Source organism: Nomascus leucogenys, chromosome 9 (genome assembly GCF_006542625.1).
Source record: "Nomascus leucogenys isolate Asia chromosome 9, Asia_NLE_v1, whole genome shotgun sequence".
NCBI classification, from domain to species: Eukaryota; Metazoa; Chordata; class Mammalia; order Primates; family Hylobatidae; genus Nomascus; species Nomascus leucogenys.
In genome coordinates, this window is record NC_044389.1 from 91,625,253 (window position 1) to 91,652,165 (window position 26,913).

At 39.6% G+C, this 26,913-nt stretch overlaps 1 long non-coding RNA gene and 1 pseudogene across 1 annotated transcript; both read right to left on the reverse strand.

The window, feature by feature from the left end:
* Positions 1-4,808: 4,808 nt before the first annotated feature.
* Positions 4,809-5,853, reverse strand: LOC100590914 (annotated as a pseudogene).
* A 125-nt stretch (positions 5,854-5,978) lies between these two features.
* LOC115836645 lies at positions 5,979-21,850 on the reverse strand. The gene is made up of 3 exons (XR_004031644.1): positions 21,816-21,850; positions 15,835-16,352; positions 5,979-6,135 (listed from the first exon to the last, which is right to left on the reverse strand). It is a non-coding gene; the product is annotated as an uncharacterized LOC115836645 (long non-coding RNA).
* Between the last annotated feature and the right edge of the window lie 5,063 nt (positions 21,851-26,913).

Genomic DNA, 26,913 nt, shown 5'->3' on the forward strand with positions numbered 1-26,913 from the left:
CCAAGTTGGAAAACACTCTTCAGGACATTATCCAGGAGAACTTCCCCAACCTAGCAAAGCAGGCCAACATTCAAATTCAGGAAATACAGAGAACACCACAAAGATACTCCTTGAGAAGAGCAACCCCAAGATACATAATTGTCAGATTCACCAAAGTTGAAATGAAGGAAAAAAATGTTAAGGACAGCCAGAGAGAAAGGTTAGGTTACCACAAAGGGAAGCCTGTCAGGCTAACAGCAGATCTCTCGGTAGAAACTCTACAAGCCAGAAGAGAGTGGGGGCCAATATTCAACATTTTTAAAGAAAAGAATTTTCAACCCAGAATTTCATATCCAGCCAAACTAAGCTTCATAAGTGAAGGAGAAATAAAATCCTTTACAGACAAGCAAATGCTGGAAGATTTTGTCACCACCAGGCCTGCCTTACAAGAGCTCCTGAAGGAAGCACTAAACATGGAAGGGAACAACCAGTACCAGCCACTGCAAAAACATGCCAAATTGTAAAGATCATCCATGCTAGGAAGAAACTGCATAAACTAATGGGGAAAAAAAACAGCTAACATCATAATGACAGGATCAAATTCACACATAACAATATTAATCTTAAATGTAAATGGGCTAAATGCCCCAATTAAGACACAAACTGGCAAGTTGGATAAAGAGTCAAGACACATCAGTGTGCTGTACTCAGGAGACCCATCTCATATGCAGAGACACACATAGGCTCAAAATAAAGGGATGGAGGAAGATCTACCAAGCAAATGGAAAGCAGAAGAAAGCAGGGGTTGCAATCCTAGTCTCTGATAAAACAGATTTAAACCAACAAAGATCAAAAGAGACAAAGAAGGCCATTATATAATGGTAAAGGGATCAATTCAACAAGAAGAGCTAACTATCCTAAATATATATGCAACCAATATAGGAGCACCCAGATTCATAAAGCAAGTTGTTAGAGACCTGCAAAGAGACTTAGACTCCCACACAATAGTAATGGGAGACTTTAACACCCCACTGTCAATATTAGACAGATCAACGAGACACAAGGTTAACAAGAATATCCAGGACTTGCACTCAGTTCTGCACCAAGCAGACCTAATAGACATCTACTGAATTCTCCAGCCCAAATCAACAGAATATACATTCTTCTCAGCACTACATCACACTTATTCCAAAATTGACCACATAGTGGGAAGTAAGGCACTCCTCAACAAATGTAAAACAACAGAAGTCACAACAAACTGTCTCTCAGACCACAGTGCAATCAAATTAGTACTCAAGATTAAGAAACTCACTCAAAACCACACAACTACATGGAAACTGAACAACCTGCTCCTGAATGACTACTGGGTAAATAATGAAATTAAGCCAGAAATAAAGATGTTCTTTGAAACCAATGAGAACAAAGACACAACATACCAGAATCTCTGGGACACATTTAAAGCAGTGTGTAGAGGGAAATTTATAGCACTAAATGCCCACAAGAGAAAGCAGGAAAGATCTAAAATTGACACACTAACATCACAATTAAAAGAACTAGAGAAACAAGAGCAAACACATTCAAAAGCTAGCAGAAGGCAAGAAATAACTAAGATCAGAGCAGAACTGAAGGAGATAGAAACACAAAAAACCCTTCAAAAAAATCAACAAATCCAGAAGCCGTTTTTTTGAAAAGATCAACAAAATTGATAGATTGCTAGCAAGACTAACAGAGCAGAAAAGAGATAAGAATCAAATAGATGCAATAAAAAATGACAAAGGGGATATCATCACCGATCCCACAGAAATACAAACTACCATCAGAGAATACTATAAACACCTCTGTGCAAATAAACTAGAAAATCTAGAAGAAATGGATAAATTCCTGGACACATACACCCTCCCAAGACTAAACCAGGAAGAAGTTGAATCTCTGAATAGACCAATAACAGGCTCTGAAATTGAGGCAATAATTAACAGCCTACCAACCAAAAAAAGTCCAGGACCAGAAGGATTCACAGCCGAATTCTACCAGAGGCATAAAGAGGAGCTGGTACTATTTCTTCTGAAACTATTCCAATCAATAGAAAAAGATGGAATCCTCCCTAACTTATTTTATGAGGCCAGCATCATCCTGATACCAAAGCCGGACAGAGACACAACAAAAAAAGAGAATTTTAGACCAATATCCCTGATGAACATTGACGTGAAAATCCTCAATAAAATACTGGCAAACCAAATCCAACAGCACATCCAAAAGCTTATCCACCACGATCAAGTCGGCTTCATCCCTGGGATGCAAGACTGGTTCAACATACACAAATCAATAAATGTAATCCATCACATAAACAGAACCAACGACAAAAACCACATGATTATCTCAATAGATGCAGAAAAGGCCTTCAACATAACTCAACAGCACTTCATACTAAAAACTCTCAATAAACGAAGTATTGATGGAACATATCTCAAAATAATAAAAGCTACTTATGACAAACCCACAGCCAATATCACACTGAATGGGCAAAAACTGGAAGCATTCCTTTGAAAACTGACACAAGACAGGGATGCCCTCTCTCACCACTCCTATTCAACAGAGTGTTGGAAATTCTGGCCAGGGCAATCAGGCAAGAGAAAAAAATAAAGGGTATTCAGTTAGGAAAAGAGGAAGTCAAATTGTCCCTGTTTGCAGATGACATGATTGCATATTTAGAAAACCCCATCGTCTCAGCCCAAAATCTCCTTAAACTGATTTGCAACTTCAGCAAAGTCTCAGGATACAAAATCAATGTGCAAAAACCACAAGCATTCCTATACACCAATAACAGACAAACAGAGAACCAAATCATGAGTGAACTCCCATTCACAACTGCAATTGCTACAAAGAGAATAAAATACCTAGGAATCCAACTTACAAGGGATGTGAAGGACCTCTTCAAGAAGAACTACAAACCACTGCTCAACGAAATAAAAGAGGGCACAAACAAATGGAAGAACTTTCCATGCTCAGGGATAGGAAGAATCAGTATTGTGAAAATGGCCATACTGCCCAAGGTAATTTATAGATTCAATGCCATCCCCATCAAGCTACCAATGACTTTCTTCACAGAATTGGAAAAAACTACTTAAAAGTTCATGTGGAACCAAAAAAGAGCTCACATAGCCAAGACAATCCTAAGCCAAAAGGACAAAGCTGGAGGCATCACGCTACATGATTTCAAACTATACCAGAAGGCTACAGTAACCAAAACAGCATGGTACTGGTACCAAAACAGATATATAGAACAATGGAACAGAACAGAGGCCTCAGAAATAACACCACACATCTACAACCATCTGATCTTTGACAAACCTGACAAAAACAAGAAATGGGGAAAGATTCCCTATTTAATAAGTGGTGCTGGGAAAACTGGCTAGCCATATGTAGAAAGCTGAAACTGGATCCCTTCCTTACACCTTACAGAAAAATTAATTCAAGATGGATTAAAGACTTAAATGTTAGACCTAAAACCATAAAAACTCTAGAAGAAAACCTAGGCAACACATTCAGGACATAGGCATGGGCAAGGACTTCATGACTAAAACACCAAAAGCAATGGCAACAAAAGCCAAAATTGACAAATGGGATCTAATTAAACTAAAGAGCTTCTGCACAGCAAAAGAAACTATCATCAGAGTGAACAGGCAACCTACAGAATGGGAGAAACTTTTTGCAATCTACCCATCTGACAAAGGGCTAATATCCAGAATCTACAAAGAACTTAACAAATTACAGGAAAAAAACAACCAACCCCATCAAAAAGTGGGCAAAGGATATGAACAGACACTTCTCAAAAGAAGACATTTATGCACCCAACAGACACATGAAAAAATGCTCATCATCACAGGTCATCAGAGAAATGCAAATCAAAACCACAATGAGATACCATTTCACACCAGTTAGAATGGCAATCATTAAAAAGTCAGGAAACAACAGGTCCTGGAGAGGATGTGGAGAAATAGGAATGCTTTTATGCTGTTGGTGGGAGTGTAAACTAGTTCACACATTGTGGAAGACAGTGTTGCAATTCCTCAAGGATCTAGAACTAGAAATATCGTTAGACCCAGCGATCCCATTACTGGGTATATACCCAAAGGATTATAAATCATGCTACTATAAAGGCACATGCACACGTATGTTTATTGTGGCACTATTCACAATAGCAAAGACTTGGAACCAACCCAAATGTCCATCAATGATAGACTGGATTAAGAAAATGTGGCACATATACACCATGGAATACTATGCAGCCATAAAAAAGGATGAGTTCATGTCCTTTGCAGGGACATGGACATAGCTGGAAACCATCATTCTGAGCAAACTATCACAAGGGCAGAAAACCAAACACCGCATGTTCTCACTCATAAGTGGGAATTGAAAAATGAGAACACTTAGACACAGAGCGGGGAACATCACACCCCGGGTCCTTTTGGGGGGTGGAGGACAGGGAGAGGGATAGCATTAGGAGAAATACCTAATGTAAATGACGAGTTAATGGGTGCAGCAAACCAACATGGCACATGCATACCTATGTAACAAACCTGCACGTTGTGCACGTGTACCCTTGAACTTAAAGTATAATTTAAAAAAATAAAAGAAGTCAAAAAAATTAAACATGTTTTACTTTTTTTCCTCGCAAGAACATAAAAATTATGGAGGGGAACTTAACAGGGAATTTTAAAAAGGTAACACAATTTTTCCTTTAAGTAGTCCTTGGGTAGTTATGACAGAATAGTTTGCACTTTTTGTTTGTTTCATTGAACTGGGATTTTGGTCCAAAGTTTTGTTTGTTTCTAGTATCTGCTTCTGCCTCCCCCTCTATCAGATCGGCTTCCTCCACTGCCACCACCTCTTGGTGCTCCACAGCCTCAATTGCCGTAGGAATCACATGGAGGATTTCCATAGAAGGGGGAAGCCCTCTTTCTTGACTGCCAACCCGATCATGACCACTTGATTAGAGATCACTTTGGCTGCTTGAGTAACTTCCACCATATCCATCACGTGAACTGCTATAATCATCACTTCCACCATAAGATTGGGGGGGCCTCGTGTAGGTGGAGCACTATGTGAGTTACCATAACTTTCATATGAATCTCTGTAGGAACCTCCAGTTGGATGATCGGAATAGTCATGATCACGACTATATCCATCTCTATCGCTATAGCCTCTTGATGGATAGTCATCACGTGAACTGAAATAACCATAATCACGGTAAGTACAATCTCATGGTGGTGGTGCATAACCTCTCGTATCATGAGAACTTGGGTAATCTCTGCTTGAAGAGCTGTCTTTTGTAGAATACCCATCATCTCTTGGGGACAAATAAGCATCTCTATGAGAGGGCAGCGGTTCCTTTCCAGGTGGACCTCCCTAACTGTATCTTCCACGTGACACAGGAGCTCTTCCTCCCATTACACTGCTGCTGCGAACTGGTCCTGAAGATGCAGATCTCTTAGGAGGAGGATCCCAACTTCTTGGTGGTGGTCTTCTTTTTACTGGGAGTGGTCCCCTGGAAGAACTCATGTTAAAATTCATGGACTATCCACCATCATCCATGTGTCTTCTCCATGAGGGAGGTCCCCTGGTTCCTCCACTTCCTCCTCTTCCACCTCTAAGACCTTTTGGAGGGCCTCTACTTCTTGGAGGTGGAGGCAATTCACGTCTACCACTTTCAAATGATGGTTTGGTGGCTTGTTCCACCTTGATGGCTTTTCCATCTAATGACTTTCCATTCATGTCTCTGGCTGCATCCTTAGCGTCTGCTGGGCTTTCAAAGCTAACAAAAGCAAAGCCTCTTGATTTGTTGGTTTCATGGTCTTTCATCAAGAGTGCTTCCACTATTCGTCCATATTTGCCAAATACTGCTTCAAGAGCTTTCTTATTTGTTTCCGTATTAAGCCCACCAATGAAGAACTTTCCTGGACGACCTGCTTCATCTTTTTTTTTTTCTTTTTTTTTTTTTTGCCGGTGAGTCAGAAGGGTGACAGTGGGTTCAAGCTCCAAGGAGCTCGCCCACAGGGGCTTCCTAGCAGCTCATCACCAGTGGCGGCTGCCGGGTCTGAGGACCAAACCACAAAGCCGCTAGCACTACTGCGCAACCGTGAATTGTTAAACTCTTTCCTGAAAAGTAGAGAAGAAATTATGTTTAAAAACTCACCCCTCAGCTAGGCGCGGTGGCTCACACCTGTAATCCCAACACTTTGGGAGGCCAAGGAGGGCAGATCACGAGGTCAGGAGTTCGAGACCAGCATGGCCAATATGGAGAAACCCCCTCTCTACTAAAAATATAAAAATTAGCCCAGCCTGATGGCGAGCGCCTGTAGTTCCAGCTACTTGGGAGGCTGAGACAGGAGAATCATTTGAACCCAGGAGGTGGAGCTTGCAGTGAGCCAAGACCATGCCATTGCACTCCAGCCTGGGCAACAGAGCTAGACTCTGTCTCAAAAAAAAGAAAAAAAAAAAGACTCACCCCTCTTTGTTCTCCCAAAAAGAGGAAAATTTTGGGCTCTATTTTTATGGACTACTGGGGAAATAAATTAAGCTACTGGAGCTTGCACCAAGAATGATAAAAGGGGAAACAAGCTTACCTTTCAGGAGTGGGAAGAGCTGAAACCTGGTAGCACAGAGAAAGAATCTTACTGTAAGGGGCACTATTCAAGTGTGTGAGAGCTGTGTACTATATTGTCTTTGCCAGCTGGTCACCTAGTCTTTCCGGGAGTGAAAAATCTCCCACTGCCCTACCCATCTACCTCTGCCCACTCTCTGTGGATATGCTCCAGCTCTCATAATTGAAAAGAGGCCTAGTATGGTGTAAGGGTAACCTCTTTTTGCTGAGGGCTGAACTAAGGGAAACCTACAGCCACGTTCATTGAGATTTCGAAGCATTTTTATGCCTGATGGCTAAATATAGTTGACAGAATAACACAGCAGAAAGATTGAAGTCAGACTACCCTGGCCTTGAGCCCTGGCTCTGTCCTTTACTACTGTGTGCCTTTTCCTCTAAGTTTCATACTAGCTGTGATGATTAAATAATATATGTAAAGTATTGGGAACAGTGCCTGGTATATAGCAACTACTCCATAATTGTTAGCTTTTATTATTGCTTCTCTTTATATAGTGTTATGGATTGAATATTTGTAGCTCTTCAAAATACATACGTTGAAATCCTAGCCCCCAGTGCAATGATAATAGACACTGGGGCCTTTGGGAGGTGATTGGACCACGAGGATGCAGCCCTCATGAATGGGATTAGTGCCCTTACAGGAGAGACCTCAGAGAGCTCCCTTGCCCCTTCCACCATGTGAGGACACAGGGAGAAGACAGCAGTCCATGAACTAGGAAGCAGGCCCTTACCAGACACCAAATCTGCCAGCATCTTGATCTAGAACTCCCCAGCCTTCAGAACTGTGAGAAATAAATGCTGTTTAAGCCACCCAGCCTATGGTCTTTTTGTCATAGCAGCCTGAATGGACTAAGGCACAAACAATCCATAAATCAGTAAGAATTTTATTTTGGGTCTTTGTCAGTCTTAATTATAACCCTACATTGATGGGAGACTAAGAATTAAATGAGTAAATAAAAGCCGGTGTATTTGTTACACCATGTTTTACATGTAGAAGTCACAGCATAGTTTGAAAAATGAGATTTTCACATACAGGGCATGACTATATATGAGTAAATGACTTATAAATAAAATGTTACATCATGTAGTTTTCTCTCTAGCCTTTTATATAATTATAACCCATATAAAGTTGCCACACTCTCACTCCTGGACAAGAGTCATTTAAACCCAAGCAGAGTTTGGCAGACCATTCTAAGCTACTCTGTGACAAACTGCTCCTACCTCAAAAGTTTAGTTTTTAAACTCTGGCATTCCAGCCTGTCCCTGCCTTTGGTCTTATTTGATATCCATTATCAGACAAATTACCAGATGCTTATTTGTGTCTATTCTGACTCAAGCTTAAGTCTCCTCAGATCTTTTGAATATCAATCTATATTGTGATTTATCATGACCTAAGATTTTACCCAAATACAAATTCTATCCCCCTAAGTGATTTCAGATTGGAGGCATCGGCTGCACACTTCCCCCAGTTTTTCTTCCTATTTAAAGCTCTGCATCACCTTGTCTTCCTGAAGTTCTGCCCCTATAGGTAGCTTTCAAGAATCTACAAAATCTATACTTATTTGAGAAGGAGGGTAAATTTTTTATTGAAGGTTAACACACATACAAAAACAGAAAACTGCACAAAATGTAAGTGTACAGCTTTATAGCTTTTTACAAAATGAACACTCCTGTGTAACCTGTACCCAGATGAAGAAACAGTTGCAATCCCTCTCCTTTTTCCTATTGGAGACCTACTAGTTTAATTTGATCTGCTTCTTATTAACCTTCCATAAATAAAATTAAACAATACTGACTTGTCTTTATCTGACTTCTTTGCTCAATACTATGTTTGTGAGATTCATTCATATTTTTGCAGATGGCTATAGTTCATTTATTATTTCTGTTACTATACATATTTCTTTACTTGATATAACACAATTTATTTACCCATCTTATTATTAATGAGTATTTGGGTTGAGTCTAGTTTTTTGGTTATTAGAAATGTTGTTATAACACACTTGCCTGAGTCTTTTGGCAAATATCTGAACATTTCTGTTGCTTATGTACCTAGAAGTGAGATGGCTGGTTCACATGATTTGCAAATGTTCAACTTTAATAGATACTGCCACCCAGTTTTTCAAAGTGGTTGCAACAATGTACCTACCACACTTGGTATTGCAGAGCCCTTTTATTAGGTTGGTGCAAAAGTAATTGCGGTTTCTGCCATTAAAAGTAAGGGCAAATAAGTACAATTCCTCATAATAAATTTCCTCATTTATGCTATACAGCTCACCTGCCTCCCACTGTATTGAGAGAGTTTTTGGCTTCCCATCCCCACCTTCTATCCCTACATTCCCTGTGCTAATAAGTATTTACATTAAACTTAAATTCACCTCTCTGGTACTACCTGATAGGCACTATCGTCAGTAAAGAAATGGCACTACGCACTGTATGGTCTTCTTAGACTTCTCATAGTTAACTTTTCTTAACTTGGAGCTATCTTATGGTAACAATCATAGATATGTAATCACAGACACACACACACAAACACACACACATACACACACACCCCTGGTGCTAGTAGGTGAAAATTTTATACACCTTTTATTTCAAAAAAGATCATGCTGTATTAGATCCTAAAATATAAAGAACCCTTTAAAATGACTAAAAACAAAGTGAATGGGAATAAGATAGCAATATTAGAGACTTACTTCTTCACAGCAAGAAGTATGATTCAGTGCCATAATATTGGAAACATCACAGAATGAAGATTAAAGTGTAATGCACGTGTGTGATATTGAGTCCCTCTAAGATCTGCTTCTTATTAAATTCACCCCAAAGAGAATTCACTCACGTTCTTCTTCCTAAATGTAGTTCCTTTTACTAGAAAAGAGATCATATAAATTCTTAGGCATTCAATTTCCCGCTAAAGCATTTTTCAGTGCTAAATTCAACTTTTTCCAAATGCAGAGGATAGATAAGACACTTCAAAGAAGGCACTTCAGGTAAGACATTGCATTTTCTTCAACTCCACCCTCATGTTCATGCATTCTTCTTTATGTAAGTGTTTGAGCACCTATTTAATGCACATAGAATTATGAAGAATAAAGTGGAGGATTATAACTCTTTTCACTTTTTTTTTTTTTTTTTTTTTTTTTTTTTTTTTTTTTTTTTTTTTTTTTTTTTTTTTTTTGAGACGGAGTCTCGCTCTCTCACCAGGTGGAGTGCATCTCGCTCACTGCAAGCCGCTCCGGGTTACGCCATTCTCCTCAGCCTCTCGAGTAGCTGGACTACGCCCAACCCGCTAATTTTGTATTTAATAGAGACGGGTTCACCGTGGTCTCGATCCTGACCGTGATCCACCGCTCGGCTCCAAGTGCTGGATACAAGCGTGAGATCGCCGGCCTGTTTCAACGTTCTTATGGCTTATAAGAAATAAGTAATAGGCCGGGTGGGTTGGCTCACAACCGTAATCCCAGCACTTTGGGAGGCCGAGGCAGGTGGATCACGAGGTCAGGAGATCGAGACCATCCTGGCTAATACGGTGAAACCCCGTCTCTACTAAAAATACAAAAAATTAGCGGGGTGTTGTGGCGGGCGCCTGTAGTCCCAGCTACTCGGGAGGCTGAGGCAGGAGAATGGCGTGAACCCGGGAGGCGGAGCTTGCAGTGAGCCGAGATGGCGCCACTGCACTCCAGATTGGGAGAGAGAGTGAGACTCTGTCTCAAAAAAAAAAAAAAAAAAAAAAGAAGTAAGTAATAAATATTATTTAAATTTATTTATTTGTAACCCCCAGCTTTTCTCTATAAAGAAAGATATCCTTAGTTTTCTATCTCTTTTGGATAAAGAACCTTATTCTTTACTTGAAACTATATTAACTACGCAAAGAAATCTCAAATTATTCTCCCAGAAACAGATTTCTCCCTCAATAGATTTCCATCTATTACTTTGTGCACTATTAAGTATTTTTTAAAATCTGGCTTGATTATGCTCCCTTTTGTAAATAACCAAAGACTAGAGTTTAGTTTCTATGGAAATCAACCTCTCTATCTCTGTCACTGTCTCTCTCTCTCTGTCTGTCTGTCTCTCTCTCTCTCTCTCTCTGTCACACACACACATACACACAGACATACACACACACACACACACACACACAGTGAAGGCTGGGAATAATGAGCTGAATTCTCTATACAACTCAATATTCCAATTTGAATGTAAATTATAAACCTTGCACAAGGGATCAACTTTACCACCTGGAGTGCAAGAATATATTCCTTAGCATTAAGCCATGATTTTGAGAGCTAAGTTTGGGGTTATTTAAAATTATTTTCCCTTTGTCATTTTCATGGGTTTTTTTGGGGGGAGCCTTAGTAAAAGAAAAATGCATTATGCCATTAATTAAAATTAAATGCCTCTCTTGCAGATAACTATAAGTCTGTTAGACTCCTAAACTACCCTTTGTCGTTTTTAATAGACTTTTCCTAGACTTCATGTAACCATATGTATACAAGTCACTCTATTCTCCTCTTGAGTTATGCATTTAGGTCCTATTAACACTAATGGAATTTATATGCATGCACACTGAGGGAGAATAAGCCCCTTAAACACCTTTTTAATGGAACAGTTTTGTTTCTTTCCATTCCTCTTCACACTCCTCTGTTTGGACTTTCTCTTACCAATCTGTGCTTCCAAATAATATAGTTCTGATTCCTTTTTCAGCTCTTATGCTTTATTTTTTTATTGAATTCCAGGGCTCAAGGTAGGACTTGACTTCCCCTCTTTTGTTGATCATTCCTGGAAAAAGCAGCATGACTAAATCATTACTACTGTATTAGATTTTCTGGTTTCAGAGTGAAATTCAGATGTTGCTTTCATTCAACATTTCATTTCATTTCAAAGTTCTTACTTCCCTGCAAATATATTTAACCCACAGGCTATTTTTTTTTATCCTCCTGAAGACTTAACTAGCCAGGAGCCAATTAAGATAATGAATATTTACCCAGGAGGCTAAAGACTTTTCCACGTTAACATGCAAATAAATAGGCATGATTTCAGACTCTCCCACTTTATAATGTTTTTATTTGTTTATACTTTAGGGAGGTTTTTTTTTTTTTCATCTTTTAAGTACCTATCACATAGAACTTCAGCAACATGCTCAAATTTAGAACAGTCAAGTATCAGGAAATGCCTTTGGAACCATAAAGCTGCAGAAAGTAAACCTCTAATGCGTGTACTAACAATCAAATTTTTGTTTAGCTCTTAGAAATGCATTACTCTTTATTGTTCTTAAAATAAATAATCTTTATCAATAGATAGCTTTGTTTTTCCTTCCCCTATGTAAAGTGAGAGACGGAATAAGACTGTTACGACCAAGTGCCTAGCAGAGTACCAGACTCACAGCATTAATTTGAATCACATGAAACTGCCATTTTGGTAGATCAAAAGCTGTTGAATAAGTGTTTAAAAAATCTGTTGGAAAAATAAAATAAAAATAAAAAAATAAAAACAGGTTACCTACACACACACAAAAATCTGTTGAATACATCTGTTAAAAAAATAAATAAGTGAATGAATGAAGTCTCTTTCAAGAGTAAAATTTTATTTTTATTCTAATTTCAAAAACTAAAACAATAGTCTAAGGTAGTTAAAATATACATTAAGCAATGAACTTTTCCCAGTCATTTAATGGAATAAAACTCTAAAACTGACTAGTGCCTGTTGTTTTCTGACTCATTTTTTGGGCGGGGAGGGGGTAGTTATAACAATAGAGTACAGCAAATCTAATATTAATTAATTGCCACTAAAGGTAAGCTTAAATTTACATTATAGATAGATGATATTCTGATATATTTGAGCATTTGGAAAATAAATTGATATATGAAAGATCTGATGGTATGTGTGGAAAGAATTGAGGATAAACATATGAAAAACTGAATAAGTATAAAAATTTAATTAAAAATTATACAAGAAACAGGCCGGGCGCTGTGGCTCACGCCTGTAATCCCAGCACTTTGGGAGGCCGAGGGGGGCGGATTACGAGGTCAGGAGATCGAGACCATCCCGGCTAACACGGTGAAACCCCCTCTCTACTAAAAATACAAAAAATTAGCCAGGCCTGGTTGCAGGTGCCTGTAGTCCCAGCTGCTCGGGAGGCTGAGGCAGGAGAATGGCCTGAACCCGGGAGGCGGAGCTTGCAGTGAGCTGAGATCGCGCCACTGCACTCAGCCTGGGGGACAGAGAGACACTCCGTCTCAAAAAAAAAAAAAAAAATTATACAAGAAAGAAACCGTAATTATATCATATTACTTAACTTCAGTAAATAATATTCACATATCACAACCATATAACTCTCTTTAGTTATTCCAAAATATTATCTAAAAATACAAATTATCTATGCATTATGCCATTAATTAAAATTAAATGCCTCTCTTGCAGATACCTATACATCTATTAGAATTATCTGAATTATTATCTAAAAATGTCAATACTAGTAGGAAGAGTTCAAAATATTGAAACAGATTATGGATGGGAAGTATGAAAAGGTGAGAGGGAAATTTCTGCTTTTAATCATGACATTTAGAACTTCAGGAAAACCCCTTGACCACACACCTCACAATATTATGAATTTCAGTGTAACTGAAGGAATTGGTGGTGGGTTCCCGTGCTCTGAGCTAGACTCACCCCAATTATGTTAAGTTTACAATACTGCAACCCTATATTCTACCCAATTGAAATTTTTGACCCAATTTAGACTGTTATATGAGGTTTTATATGATTTGCATTTTAACTACATGCAAATATTAATATGATAAAAAAATTAATTTAGAAAAACTTGAATTTCCTATTGAACCTATCCAAATTTTATTCTTTTAAGCAATTAACTCCAAGTTGGAAGGTAAAGGTGACAGCGAGAGAGGAGGAGAACTCAGGCCACTCCTAGGTAACTTTAACTCGACTTCACAATCTTACCTTTTTTCTCTGATTCCTCACTATTTGCAGCCACCTTTTTCTCACAGCTGACTGGCAGGAGGGTATGGAGCACTTTAGGTGCTATGGCCAGAATGAACAGGATAGGAAAAAATTATTTGAGTTCCTTAGTTTTCCTGCTGTAAGCCTCAATGCAACCTCATTATTTTGACATTAATTTTGCATTCATGCAATAAAATAGCTTCCACTGTATTTTAGGAATGTAAAAAGCATGAGAAGGTAATACAGTTCATGAAAATTTACTTTGTATTCTCTGACTTTCAAAATTGGAAAATTAAACTCTGTGCAAAAATTTATCTACCCACTTTTTTCATGAATGTATTCTCCACTATGTCCAATTTATTATGGGAATCAAGTCTTTATCAGAATAATTAATCAGATAAAATGGTTTTGAGCCCATTCCTGAGCTGTGATGTCTATATTCCTTGCATACAAAGGTGAGCACTATAAATGAAATATGGTATTTAGTAGATACTTAATCAGAAAAGCTTTTCAGTTCAGTGTCATTTTGGAGTTAAAAGGGGATCATGATTAAATAATTATGATGGCTTTTAACATTAGCCCCTTGCTGACTCAGGAAAGAAAGTTACCCAGATAGTGGGGCCAGAGCAGAAACAAAATAATTCAAAACCACAACGACAAAACAGATTAGGTAATGTTTAAAACGAAAAACCCTAAATGGGCCCACCTTTAAGAACGTCTTCTCTATTATTAAGAAGTGGTAGCCCACCATGCCAGGTCAACTGAGAGCTCCCTGGGAGTGGAGACCCACTGCAGCCCCAGAATAATTTTGAACCCAAGTTCCAGTTGGAGATCCAAAGTGCTGGTACTTGGATCCTCCAATTGCTGCTTCTAGACCATTGTTCTAACTTGCTCATTCAAAAGTCCCTTTTCTGTGAGTCCCACGGCATCTTTTTGTAGCCATTTTCTCAGATAATAAGCAAAGCATAGTGTGATTAGGAGCATGAACTCCTGAGCTATATACTCCTAGGTTTAAACCTCAGATTCTCCACTTATTGTCTGGCCTTGGCAAATTATTTAACCTCTCAGTCTCAATTTCATCATCTGTAAAAAGAGGGTAATTATAACACCTGTTTCACAGATTTTCTGTGAACATTAAATGACTTATCACATGTAAAATAACAGTACCAAGCATGTAGTAGGCATTTTGTAAATTCCAGCTGTTATTAAACAGGCTGAGCTCAATAGGTGCACTTCCTCTTCCTCAACTACACACACACACACACACACACACACACACACACACACTCACGCGAGTCCCTTTAAACCCATTATAAGATCTTGTTTCTTCCTTGGATTAAATATTGGACTGATCCTATAACTTTTCCATAATTTTCAAGATTACTCCAATCATCTTCTATCCCAATAAGTTATATTTGAATAATTAAAACATAGAGTAGTATTAAATCACTAGAATTTCCAACTTTTATCTAATGTAGAGATTTTCCTCTATCCCAGCTTGAAACCATTTATACCTGGAAGGCTTTGTGCATTGTCTGGGATGAGAGGGGATGTGAAGGGTCAGCTTTTGCTCTCCCTCCTTCTCACCAACTAGCTTTACTTCCTCTGCTAGTATCCTTGTCAGCATTCCCAACCCTTCCAAAGCCTGCCCGGGGAGAAGTGGGTATTATGGAAGCACTCTGAGCTTGGGAGTTGATTAGAGCTGGTACTTTCCCTGGCAGAGTGCTTTGGAAGTTTTCTCAGAAGTTTACATTTTTTAAAGGAAGAGGTCGTTTTTCTCTGGTTAGTCACTAATTACCTCAATTCTAATCTCCCGGGCATTTGGCAGTCCACCCCAGCCTCTCTCTACTGGGGTTCCATCGCCATTCAAAGAGCCCTCTCAGTCGGATGACTTTTTTTTTTTTTTTTTTTTTGAGACGGAGTCTCGCTCTGTCACCCAGGCTGGAGTGCAGTGGCGCGATCTCGGCTCACTGCAAGCTCCGCCTCCCGGGTTCACGCCATTCTCCTGCCTCAGCCTCCCGAGTAGCTGGGACTACAGGCGCCCGCCATCGCGCCCGGCTAGTTTTTTGTATTTTTAGTAGAGACGGGATTTCACCGTGGTCTCGATCTCCTGACCTCGTAATCCGCCCCCCTCGGCCTCCCAAAGTGCTGGGATTACAGGCGTGAGCTACTGCGCTCGTCAGCCAGATGACTTTTAAGTTGGCCCCAAGAGTCCACTCCCCTATACCAAGCTCCAATGGTCTCACTTGCTTCACAGGAAAACTCATGGATCCTCGCCTTGCATGAAGGTATGTCTCGCCCTTTTTGTTTTCTCAACTGTAGATCAGTATCATTAAACCAAGCATCCTCAACTCCAGGGCACATGTTTCAAGTTTCCAGGTGGAAAGAATCGTGTACAACCTGTGCAGGCCTCCTCCTTTCTCCAGTGCTGGCGGGACTGGTTATGCACACACCAAATCTCCCCAAGGAATCTTCTCTCCATCCATGTAGCATGTCCTGAAGAGGCAATCCAGCACCTCCTTTGGCACACAGTGGTGACTGGGCAGATACTGATTTATTCTCAGTCTTTGGAGCCTCAGCCAAAACTGTGATGTGAAGTATTCCATCTTATATTTTGTTACATTTGTTTTTAACTACTGCTTACTTCCAAGCCACTCTGCACATTCATCGAGGTATTTGATTGCTAGATTAATCTTCTTTTTACACCCTGATGCCTTTTTCATCAGTGGAGGGATTTAATTTCTGTGAATTTAATTTTACATGCCTGTGGGGCGAGGGGTATTGGGTAGTGAAAAGATAAATAACAATTTCAACAATGCTTGCAGTTCCATAGCCATTCTTCTCAGTGAATTTATAACCCCGTGTAAGCTCCAGCTGGAGTTGAGTCTGCTATTTCCTAGGATATATTCTGTTCCTGATATGCTTTTATACTATGAGCATCTCACCTTACTGAGCATGAGTTTATTATTTTAAAATATATGTTTTTCATACCTGTAGCCCCTAAATGCAAACCAAAATACATGTGGTTCTTAATGAAGAAACGCTGATCTTTTCTAAAGCTAGAGGAGAAACTGAAAATTAACTTGTGTAAAAAAAAAAGAGGCCGGGCACAGTGGCTCACACCTGTAATCCCAGCACTTTGGGAGGACGAGTTGGACGGATCCCGTGAGGTCAGGAGTTGGAGACCAGCCTGGCCAACATGGTGAAACCCTGTCTCTCCTAAAAATACAAAAATTAGCTGGGCATGGTGGTACGTGCCTGTAATCCCAGCTACTTGGGAGGCTGAGGCAAGAGAATCGCTTGCATCTGGGAGGTGGAGGTTGCAGTGGGCTGAGATTGCACCACTGCATTCCAGCCTGGGCAACAGAGTGAGACTCTGTCTTGGTGGAAAAAAGAAAAGAGAGAGAGAGGGAGAGAATACAGGCATAGGGTCACCAATTGGTCCTGGTTTGCCTAGGAGTTTCCTAGTTTTAGCACCAAGAGTCCCATATCCTGAGAAGCTCCTCAGTCCTGGGCAAACCAGGGTGGTTAATGACCTTGCTAGTCAGGTCCTGTGTGATAGTTAATTTTATGTGTCAACTTGAGTGGACCAAAGTTACCTGGATACCTGGTAAAACATTATTTCTGGGTGTGTCTGTAAGGTTGCTTCTAGAAGTGATTAGCATTTATCTATTCAGGGCCCAAATAGAACAGAAAGTTGGAGAAAGAAAGGGCAAATTTTATCTCTCTTCTTGAGACATCTATCTTCTCCTGTCCTTGCACATCACAGCTCCTGGTTCTTGGGCCTTAGGACTCCAGGACTTACACCAGCACCCCCTAGTTTCCAATCCTTTGGCCTCAGACTGGGAGTTCCATTGTTGGCTTCCCCTGGTTCTCAGGCCTTCGGACTCATACTGAATTACCCCACTGGCTTTCCTGGGTCTCCAGCTTGCAGATGGCATACCATGGGACTTCTCAGCATCCATAATCAAGTGAGCTAATTCCCATAATAAATCCCCTCTTGTGTGTATCTCTATATATCCTATTAGTTCTATTTCTCTGGAGAACTGACTAATGCAATCCAGGCATCAGAAGGAGCAGAGGTTCTTGGAAGAGTGTGAGGCTGTGCCTGAACACCCCTCAGCCCAGGCTCCAGCTCTCCTCAATGTCACTCTCTCCCAGTTCTCTTCCTGCCTTTCCCATTGTTTTGCCTAGGCTAAGTGAGGGAAAGAAAGATAAGCCTTAGGGGGCTTAAGTCAAAGGACTAAAAAGCCAGGTTACTAATGTTTTATGCAAGGTGTTTTTTTTTTTTAAAGAATTTCTAGAACTTTTCACTGTGTGTTTCTCAAAGACTCTTTTATACCACAAGGAGGAAAAGGAAATGAACCACGAATAGCAAAGTGGTCTGCCCTTAGCCACACAACAATTATGGGGAAGATCTATGGTTTCCTGTTGTTGGCCTGGCCTGCTGAGCCATTTTTCTTGGTAAGTTACTTAAGCCTATCTGGGCTTCAGTTTGGTTTTGTCTGTTTTATAATCTTTAACTTTTTAAAAAAGAAATACTATATTTTGTGTGTAAGCCACTGGCTGATGATGAGGCTCAAATAAGAAAAGTTTGACAATACATGTGAAAACCTCCTACTCAGACCTCCTTCCTCTAAGTCTCCGGGCCACTCGCACTGCCAGCTCATTTTGGCCTAGTTATTTGCTTGTTCTCTGTGTCCCAAACTTGCCTGTCCAAGATTCCTCAACATTTGTTTCATTGAGCATGTCAAAAGAAAACCAAGTAATCTGAAAAAAATAAAACATAAAAACCTCTTGGCTAATAGAAGAAGGTAAATTGGTCTTACCCTCCTTCTAGTTTGCATCGTGGGCTTCCTTTTAGAAAGAAGGCCCTGGCCGGGCGCAGTGGCTCACGCCTGTAATCCCAGCACTTTGGGAGGCCAAGGCGGGTGGATCACAAGGTCAGGAGATCGAGACCATCCTGGCTAACACGGTGAAACCCCGTCTTTACTAAAAAAACACAAAAAATTAGCCGGGTGTGGTGGCAGGCGCCTGTAGTCCCAGCTACTTGGGAGGCTGAGGCAGGAGAATGGCGTGAACTCAGGAGGCGGAGCTTGCAGTGAGCCGAGATCGTGCCACTGCATTCCAGCCTGGGCAACAGAGTGAGACTCCGTCTCAAAAAAAAAAAAAAAAAAAAAAAAAAAAAAAATAGAAAGAAGGCCCTACGTTTTTCTGGTCTAGAAGAGTGGTATCTAATGGCAGGAATATCACATCAGGTAGAATGTGATGGCAAAAAATAGATGGAAGAACCATTTGGGAACAGAGAATTTTGCAGTTTCCTGAACCCGAACTAAGCCATCCATGACTGATTCCATCAGCTCATAGTTAACACTGAAGTGATAGAACAAGGATTCACAGCGAGAACCCAACTGATGGATCCTGGTAGTGAAATCGAGTAATACAGGTGCGTTTGTTCTATGTCTAACATCTTTACACACTAGCATGATTTTCTAAAACTATGGCCATTTTCAGGGACAAGTATAGCCAAAATCAAAAGAACAAAAATAGATAACGTGTTGTAACATTAGAAGTATGTCTCTCAGCCGGGCACAATGGCTCATGCCTGTAATCCCAGCACTTTGGGAGGCCAAGGCAGGCAGATCACTTGAGGTCAGGAGTTCGAGACCAGCCTGGCCAACATGGTGAAACCTCATCTCTACTAAAAATGCAAAAATTAGCCGGGCATGGTGGTGTGTGCCAGTAGTCCCAGCTAGTCGGGAAGCTGAGGCAGGAGAATGGCTTGAACCCAGGAGGCAGAAGTTGCAGTGAGCCGAGGTTGCTCCACTGCACTCCAGCCTGCGCAACAGAGTGAGACTCCATTTCAAAAAAATAAAATAAAATAAAATAAAACAAAATAAAAAGCATGTGTGTGAAGTTTTCACTTGAAAAGCTAATCTGCAGCCAGATTGGGAATATTAATGCATAATACTGATGTCATCAGGCATTATTTAATCAGTGATAATGACTGAGATAGGGTCTGTTCAAATGACTGCAATCACCTTTACAAGTTGTGCTGGTTATTCTTTTTTTTTTTGACGCAGTCTCACTGTGCCACCAGGTTGCAGTGCAGTGGCGCAATCTCGGGTCACTGCAACCTCCACCTCCCAGGTTCAAGCAATTCTCCTGCATCAGCCTCCCAAGTAGCTGGGACTAAAGGCACATGCAACCACGCCCAGATAATTTTCGTATTTTTAGTAGAGACGAAGTTTCACCGTGTTGGCCAGGATAGTCTCGATCTCTTGACCTCGTGATCTGCCCGCCTCAGCCTCCCAAAGTACTGGGATTTCAGGAGTGAGCCACCATGCCCGGAGGCTGGTTATTATTTATTTGTCATATAGATCTATTCTATAATAGGGAACCGTCAGGAGATCAGAGAAAGCTGGAGGATGGAGAAATCGGGGGATATGTTCTGCATCCTTTCCTGTCCAACTCCCTCTTTCTCTCTGCCAGGCTCTGGTTTGACAATGACTGTGTTACTCTATGTAGGGCCAGAGTTCATGTTGGGTGGGCCTTGTGGCATGGCTACAGTTCTCACCAGCTTTCAGTAAAGTCATTTCCTCTCCACTTGCTGCTTCAGGCCTCACAGTTCTAACAGCTTCCCACTGATGCTAGTCCTCAGGTAGTCACCATTTCTTGTTGGTTCTCATAACCATGCCCAGCCTTTGTGAATAGTCTCTCCATCAAACTCATTTCAATTGATCCCTTTAATTGTATTATCTGCTTCCTGCAAGGATACTGAGTGATACATGTACAAACAATAAAATGGAGAATTGAAGAAATTTCTAAGTTACACAGATGTAAAAGAAAACATAAAATGACTTTTATCTGAGATTTTTACATAATTAAAGTACTTCAATGCTTCATCCTTTTCCATGTGGACAGTGCAAGAATCAACTCCATTCAAAACAGTGTCTTCATTTTCCCCAGTTTTTTTATACAAGTTCTTTTTAAAATCTTTATTATAATATTAATTCTTTAACTATCCTCCAAAGATTATTCACCTCTTGGAGGTATTTTGAAAGATTTTTGTGTAATGTATAATGTCAAAGAGAACATTACAATTTTCATGTAATAAGTCCCTGGTTCACTCCCAGATTTGGGCACCCCCCAAATATATATGCTAAAATATATATGAAGTCATGTAGCTTTCTTTTTCCCAAAGCACAACAAAAAGATGAGCATAAGTTCAGGGATACTGGAGTTGCTGAAGAAATCAAACGACAACTCTAGATTCTAAATGAAAAATAATTACTACAAGGGAAGACTGAAAACCATTAGACAATAGATGTAATATCAAACAAATGCAGCCATTATCCCACTCTAATAGATCTTTAATTTTATAAAGGTCTCTGCAGTTTAGAAAATGTTTCCATATATGTAGAGGTTTGCTAACTGCCTCCCGTGTGCAGTTCTTCTCCTTTGCCTTGGGAACAGAAGTAGAACTCTGGGTTTTAGTTGAGCATATTGCCACCAAACTAACAGACTACATTCCCCAGCCTCCTCTGCAGTTAGTTGTAACCAGGTAGCTGAGTTCTGACAAATGAGATCTGAGTGAGGTGAGTGGAACATACAGCAAGTCTCATTAAGAGAAGTGCTCTTCTTCCCTTTCCTTCCTTTTTGTTGGCTGCAATGCAGACAGGATGCTTGGAGCTTAGACCAGATGCTCTGAACTACGAGCAGCATGCGGATGTCAGAGCAGCAACATAGAAGCAGCCTGGGTCACTGATGATGGTGGAGTTTTCATACCAGCTCTAAGCAACCTACCTCCAGACTCTATTCATGTAAAAGAAAAATCAATTTCTATCATGTTTAAATCACTCTTAATCTGTATTTTTAAAATCATATAAAGCCAATTGTAATCCTAAGCTATATAATTTATATTATCTTATCTAATTGTAAGCTAAATGAAATTGTGTGAGGGCAGAAGTCATGTATTTCTTCACTGCCAAACCCTCACAGTGCCAGCACAAAGTAGGCACACACGAAATCATTTCTCTAATTAAGTGAATAAAGGAATGATCCATAAAAACACCCCTTTGAAAAAGATCATTGATAGGATAATGTTCTCCAGATGTGAACAATAATAATAGAAGGACTTTTTTAAAAAAGGCAGCATAGCACTGTGGATAACTATGTGGGCTCTGGAACCACTCTGCCTGGCTCCAATCCTTACTCTGATACTTACCAGCTGTGGATTGAAAAACTTCACTTAACTTCTCCCCATAATATGTAAATAGAGAAAATATCAATACCTACCTAATAGAGCTTTTATAAGAATTAACTGTCTTGATATATTTCTGAAACCTAAAATAAATACTGGCATTAGCAAGCACTCAACAAATACTAACTAGTAGTAAGTACCTATACAGCTGATCCTCATTATTTGCACATTCTGTATTTGCAAATTCGCCTACTCACTAAAACATATTTGAACCCCAACAATCAATGTTTATGGGATTCTATGGTCATTCGTAGAACAGTGAAAATTTTGAGTCACCCAATGCACACGTTCCCCACTGAGTTGAACAAGGTGACATTCTCTATTTTTCAGCTCTCATACTGTAAACAAGTGACCTTTCCTCAGTCAATTTAGTTTTTACATTTTTGTGCTTTATATCGGTGACTTCACTGTTTAAAATCGTCCCCGACTGCACTGCTGAAGTGCTGTCCAGTAAGCGCAAGAAGGCTGTCTTCATGTATGTATATATATATATATATATATAAAAGAAGGCAATCAGGCAGGAGAAGGAAATAAAGGGCATTCAATTAGGAAAAGAGGAAGTCAAATTGTCCATTTGCAGATGACATGATTTTATATCTAGAAAACCCCATCGTCTCAGCCCAAAATCTCCTTAAGCTGATAAGCAACTTCAGCAAAGTCTCAGGATACAAAATCAATGTGCAAAAATCACAAGCATTGTTATACACCAATAACAGACAAACAGAGAGCCAAATCATGAGTGAACTCCCATCCACAATTGCTTCAAAGGGAATGAAATACCTAGGAATCCAACTTATGAGGGATGTGAAGGACCTCTTCAAGGAGAACTACAAACCACTGCTCAATGAAATAAAAGAGGATACAAACAAATGGAAGAACATTCCATGCTCATGGGTTGGAAGAATCAATATCTTGAAAATGGCCATACTGCCCAAGGTAATTTATAGATTCAATGCCATCCCCATCAAGCTACCAATGACTTTCTTCACAGAATTGGAAAAAACTACTTTAAAGTTCATATGGAACCAAAAAAGAGCCCGCATTGCCAAGTCAATCCTAAGCCAAAAGAACAAAGCCGGAGGCATCATGCTACCTCACTTCAAACTATACTACAAGGCTACAGTAACCAAAACAGCATGGTACTGGTACCAAAACAGAGATATAGACCAATGGAACAGAACAGAGCCCTCAGAAATAATGCCGCATATCTACAACTATCAGATCTTTGACAAACCTGCCAAAAACAAGCAATGGGGAAAGGATTCCCTATTTAATAAATGATGCTGGGAAAACTGGCTAGCCATATGTAGAAAGCTGAAACTGGATCCCTTCCTTACACCTTATACAAAAATTAATTCAAGATGGATTAAAGACTTACATGTTAGACCTAAAACCATAGAAACCCTAGAAGAAAACCTAGGCAATACCATTCAGGACATAGGCATGGGCAAGGACTTCATGTCTAAAACACCAAAAGCAATGGCAACAAAAGCCAAAATTGACAAATGGGATCTAAATAAAGAGCTTCTGCACAGCAAAAGAAACTACCATCAGAGTGAACAGGCAACCTACAGAATGGGAGAAAATTTTTGCAACCTACTCATCTGACAAAGGGCTGATATCCAGTATCTACAATGAACTCAAACAAAGTTACAAGAAAAAAACAATCCCATCAAAACATGGGCGAAGGATATGAACAGACACTTCTCAAAAGAAGACATTTATGCAGCCAAAAGACACATGAAAAAATGCTCATCATCACTGGCCATCGGAGAAATGCAAATCAAAACCACAATGAGATACCATCTCACACCAGTTAGAATGGCCATCATTAAAAAGTCAGGAAACAACAGGTGTTGGAGAGGATGTGGAGAAATAGGAACACTTTTACACTGTTGGTGGGACTGTAAACTAGTTCAACCATTGTGGAAGTCAGTGGGATGATTCCTCAGGGATCTAGAACTAGAAATACCATTTGACCCAGCCGTCCCATTACTGGGTATATACCCAAAGGATTATAAATCATGCTGCTATAAAGACACATGCACACGTATGTTTATTGCAGCACTAATCACAATAGCAAAGACTTGGAACCAACCCAAATGTCCAACAATGATAGACTGGATTAAGAAAATGTGGCACATATACACCATGGAATACTATGCAGCCATAAAAAATGATGAGTTCATGTCCTTTGTAGGGACATGGATGAAACTGGAAACCATCATTCTCAGCAAACTATCACAAGGACAAAAAACCAAACACTGCATCATAGGTTGGAATTGAACAATGAGAACACATGGACACAGGAAGGGGAACATCATACTCCGGAGACTGTTGTGAGGTGGGGGGAGGGGGGAGGGATAGCACTAGGAGATATATCTAATGTTAAATGACGAGTTACTGGGTGCAGCATACCAACATGGCACATGTGTGTGTATGTGTGTATATATATGTATATATATATATATATATATATGTAACAAACCTGCACGTTGTGCACATGTACCCTAAAACTTAAAGTATAATAAAAAAAGATGCTTAAATCCTATTACCCATCTCAAAGCTTACACACCCTTGTTATCTAGCCTTTTACTTTTTATTGTGTTTATTTTCATACATTATTTATGCAGGTGAACCTGCCACCCAGACTAAGAATTGATATCACTAACAATGCTATTTATGAACACCTTTCTTATTCCATCATATATGATTTAGTCTCATGCTCAAAGGTAATAACTACATTGACTTTATTAATCTCTTTTCATTGTTTTGCTGTTTTAAAAGTCACTTTCTCACATATATTTGTGTGCCTTAAAAATGTACTATTTAGATTTGTGTGTTTTTAGACTTTATAAATTTTCCTATGTAGTCCTCTGGAATGGAGATATTTTCATTTGACCTTATGTAATTATGAGTCATCCACATTTTTATGCTCCAGATTATTTTTTACTGCTGTATAGTATTTCATTGTACGTCCATTTTGTAATTTATTTACCTAGTGTCCTAGCAATGAGCATTTGATTTAGGGCAGATGTGGAGATGGGCATTCAGCTACCCCTTCAAGAGAGAACTTGTTTTGAGGAGCCAAATTAGCTGACATCCTTTAGTGGTTGCAGGATTCCTACAGAGGTCATGGTCTCTCCCAGCTACCCCCAACCAACAGCTGAGCACCACAAGGCAGTTGAGTCAGGCTCTTTCTGTCCACAGCAGGTCTCACCTCTGGGGTCCTCATCAGACTGGTAGAGACTTTCTGTGAGCTGCACTGCAGTCTGAGGATCTTCTTACCCTATATTTTATTCCTCTCTCTTTCATAGGTATCAGACCTGCATCACAGTCTGAAGTCACTCTCTGTCTACTCCTGAGACCCCTCCCTTTTATCCTTCATGAACATTTCCCCCATAAGTCCCTTGCACTTCTAATTCAGTCGTAGCATCTGCTGCCCAGATGACCCCAATAAACAGGATTAGATGTTTTGCTATCACAACACTACTACTGTGAACATTCTGGTGGGCAAGAATAATGCCTGTGTGCAAGAGTGGAATTGCTGAGCTGCAATGTGAATAAGTTCAACTTTTCAAAATGCTAAATTGTCTTTCAAAGTTTTTAACCAAGTGGCATAGCCATCAGCAATGTGTGAGAGATTCCACTAGGATGCCACAACACTTGGTGATGTCAGGGTTTTTAATATTTGCCAAATGGGCATGGTGGCTCACACCTGTAATCCAAGCACTTTGGGAGGCCAAGATGAGGGGTTCACTTGAGCCCAGGAGTTCAAGACCAGGCTAGGCAGCATAGGGAGACCCTGTTTCTACAAAAAATAAAAATAAATAAAAAATTAGCTGGGTGTGGTGACGTGTGCCTGTGGTCCCAGCTACTCTTGAGGCTGAGGTGGGAGGATCGCTTGAGCCCACGAGGTTGAGGCTGCAGTGAGCTATGATTTTGCAAGTACATTCCAGCCTTCGTGGTGAAGCAAGACCCTGTCTCAAAAAAATATGTAAATACAAAATTAAACATTTGCCAATTAATTAGTATAAAATGATATTGTGATCTTGACTCACATTTCTTATTTACTGAGCTTGAGCATATCTTTTTGTCTATTAACCATATGTGTTTACTATGAATGTCTATTCGTGTTCAGATACACACACACACACACACACACACACACACACACACATGCATCTGTCTTTCGGTCATGTGTATTGCAAATAACCTCTCATTTTATAGCTAATTATTTCTTTTAACTTAAAATGCCTTTTGATAAAATATAAGTTATTAATTTTAATGCGATTGAATTTACAGTCTTTTAAAATATTATTAGTACTTTGTCTAAGCCACCTTTTCATAATACAATATGTTCATCTATATTTTCTTCAAATATATTTTTAAGGTTTTTCTTAGAAAACGAAAACTTGTTTAGGAAAGGATTGATTTTAATCTTTTTTTTTTCCAAACAAAATAGATGATTTCTTGACTGAAATATCAAGGGGTTGCCATTGTCCAAGTCATAACAGCCAAGCTCATGTGTGCAAAGACAATAGCAACTATGCTATGACTTCCATCTGGTAGCTATTGTAAGTTACCATTGATTGTAAAAAATGTTTGTGTTAACCCTGTCTTTTATTTTCTGTATTTTGATGCTTTGATATCTGGAGCCTCGCTGACACAGCAGGGACTGCCTCTCCCAGGATTAGGTAATTCCTAGAGATAGTAAACAACTTATTTCATTTACTTACTTTGTTTGAGTTACAAGCTCTTTTCAATGGAAGCCATTCTCCTGATCTGCTGGTGTTGCCATAACTAAATAACAACAAAACTTGTCTTTCAAAACAGTGTCTTGAATCTAGAGATGTTAAAATCTTAAAAAAAAATGTGGTGCCTTAATCTACAGAATTTTAAAATGATTTTAAAATTTTACATCAATTAGCAAAACGGTTCGACAAGTAATATCTTCCTAGTATTGTTCATAACTGATTTGAATATCAAGGTTAAACTGCCCTCACAGAATGAATTTGGGAGCACTGTCTTCCCTCCGCCCCCACCCCATGTATCTGGGAGA